The 3,057-nt window shown below is 46.7% G+C and overlaps 1 long non-coding RNA gene across 1 annotated transcript; it reads right to left on the bottom strand.

Moving 5' to 3' along the window:
- LOC110434368 lies at positions 343-988 on the bottom strand. Its single transcript, XR_002451803.1, has 2 exons — positions 825-988; positions 343-739 (listed from the first exon to the last, which is right to left on the bottom strand). It is a non-coding gene; the product is annotated as an uncharacterized LOC110434368 (long non-coding RNA).

Below are 3,057 nucleotides of genomic sequence, written 5' to 3'. Positions count from 1 at the left end.
GTGACCCCTCTTACCCCGCACGGAGAAGAAAAGTAGAGATTGTCATCCGCCCGCACGAAGATAAAAGTCGAGATTGGAACGACCCTTCCTCCGCTCCCTGCGCTCGAAATCCACCTACGACCACCCACGTGCATGGGATCCGCCCGCCCCCAACCTTACAGCCCCAACACCTCCTCCCACCACTAGCTTGCCCCTACAACCTGTCTCCTAGCTCGCCCCTCCCGCAACAGAGGATGAAGCAGCTGAAACACCATGAACATGTTATTGCAACAACACCGAAAAACTACTACAACAATAGGTAGAAATAATTGAAACACTATGAACGTATTGCAAACAAAAAGAGACAACAACTGCAACATTGGGATGAAGATGTTGAAACACCTTGAACATATTATTACAAAAACAACAAAAAATAGTTGAAACATCATGCTAAAACACCATGAACATAATATTACAACAATACCAAACAACTGTTGCAACAACTACTGTAAACATGCAGATTGAATCAACTGAAAACATATTGCAATCTGAAAGCAGTACTACTGCAACATCAACTGAAACACTTCTGCAACATTTAAAGGAAATCACTGCAACACGGCGAGATCTGAACCCCAAACCACTGCAACACGGCGAGATCCGAAGCCCAAAAAGCTCGTCGGAACCCTAGCCACCCCCATATCCCTTAGATCCAGATGGGAGAGGAGGGGGAGGAGAACGAGTAGGAGGAGAAGGGCCAGATCTAGAGGAGAATGAGGGAGGAGAGCTCAGATCTAGATTCAGAGGAGGAATATGAAGTCTCAGATTCAGATCCTTTCGCAACCTACCTCGTTGAAGCCGCCGCCGCCGTCCTCATCTCCGGTGGTGTGCATGGAGCCAGGTCGCAGGGGTAGTGGGGGTCCGTGGAGGGCGCAATGGCGCGAGGGAAGGAGGAGGAGGGAGCATAGGTGGTGCAGGGATGCGCTGCGAGCCTGCAGACGTGTGGCCGCGATACCCCTCAGTTTTGACGACGTTGCGACCAACGAGCAGGAGGGCGACACAGAGAAGAAAGTGAGTGCGGCAAGAGATGCGAAGGGAGCGCTCTGCGGATGGAGGGATGCAGACGGCAACCAGCGAAGAAAACAAAGCGTTACGCGTACGTGTGTGCTCGGTCTGGTCCGTCCGGCGCGGACGGACGCCCTATTATTATCATTACCGTTTTTAATTTGTTAACAAAGGCGAGCAAATGTCCACCATGCTAACGGTACGGTAAATCACAAAACATGACAAAATTTGTATAGATAATTAATTTTGATTAATTTACTCTTAAAAATTCTAACAATCATGTAACATAAGATTATAGTCTACGAATGCTCTAATATGGTTTGATGGGCTAATTAGTAAAAAATAATAATAGAACTAGAAGCACTATATATAGCTCTTATCCACGAGAAGCTCTTCTAGTTCCTTTGCTAGAGTCCTTTTAGGAGATGGCCAGTCCACTTCCTTCTGGCAATCAAGGTGGATGGAAGGGCAGTCCCCAGCGACGCTTTACCCGGCCTTATTCAGTCACAGTAAAAGGAAGAATAGATCAGTCAAGGAAGCGCTTACGGATAATAAATGGATCGATGATGTAGACTATAGCTTGACTGAGCAGTTGATAGCAGATTTCGTTGCACTGTGGGAGAAACTGCAGCAGGTGGACCTTATACCAACACAACAAGATAGGATCATCTGGTTACATACGTCGGATGGGCACTACACAGCAAGATCCGCATATGAACTGCAGTTCGTTGGGAACACAAACTCTGCCACAGCAGGAGCCATGTGGCAGACGAAAGCACCGCCAAAATGTCGCTTCTTCACATGGCTGATGCTTCAGAATAGGATCTGGACAGCGGCGCGGCTGCAACAAAGAGAGTGGCCTAATGATTACTTCTGTCAGTTCTGCTGGAGAAATTTGGAGACTGTTTGTCATCTCTTTCAAGAGTGTGGCTTCGCAAGAGAGGTCTGGTCCAAGGTGAGCACCTGGATTGCAGCACCCACTACAAACCCGACAAACTGGATGCAAACCTTTGACCTGGGTCAGTGGTATATTGATATCTCTACAAGTACTGACAGTGCCAGAGGTGCAGGACTCCGATCCATGGTCATGCTAACGGTGTGGGAGCTTTGGAAAGAGAGAAATGCGCGGGTTTTCAACAAGGTTGACAAGACACCTGAACAGGTCTTCCGATCAATCCAGGAAGAGGCTAGAGTTTGGGTGAGGGCGGGTAATAGGGCCATAGAGGCATGTTTAGTTGTCACAGCAAGATATGTAAATTAGATCCTTAGCTTGCAGGGGTGATGTGGCTTCCTGGTTTTCCTTGGAACGCTGCAAAAAGGTGCCTCTGGCGCCATGTAAATACTGTAATTGATGCTCCTTCTTATAAATGAAAGCCGACAACGGATCTTTCGAAAAAAAATTGTCATCTAGGGCGCCGATTGCATCCTCTTCCTTGATGTCCCTGTTGTTAGCTGTTTTGGGCTTCACGACCTGCTGAAGAAGGCCCTTGAAAAGCACCTTGAGGTCCCCGCATGGCTCGAACCCGAGACATAGACACCATCGTCTAGCACGAGAACTCCGCTTCTAGGTGTGGCACACCTCCATGGCCAGCGCCGTCTTGCCAAAGGCTCCCGAACCCCACAATATGGAGAAGACCACATTGCGCTTGGCGCCCTCCTTGCCAGCTGGCACCTTTAGAAAAGGTGCCCAAAGTTGATGGCAAGATAACTATTATGCAAGATAAAGAAGAAAGTGAATGATCACATTATCTTATTTTCATGTATAACAAGAAATATGCTTATCGGGCGTCATTATGCTTAATAACACTAAGATGATAAGACATATTGTGTTCTAATTAGAACTAAAAAATATCCCTTTGTACCAGTGTGATACTTTACATGCATTGGAAGGAGTCAACTGAAAAATTTTCTATTCAACATTGCTGACAGAAACATAGGGGAAAAGGAATGTAGCCATGAGTTTTAACTAGTTGCTCAATCGGATAATCCAACTATTATGTTGAACTAAAAAAATCA

The sequence above is a fragment of the Sorghum bicolor genome, chromosome 4, assembly GCF_000003195.3.
Source record: "Sorghum bicolor cultivar BTx623 chromosome 4, Sorghum_bicolor_NCBIv3, whole genome shotgun sequence".
Taxonomy (NCBI): Eukaryota; Viridiplantae; Streptophyta; class Magnoliopsida; order Poales; family Poaceae; genus Sorghum; species Sorghum bicolor.
Note: the sequence above shows the minus strand (reverse complement) of the source record. Positions and strands in the feature narration are given on the sequence as shown.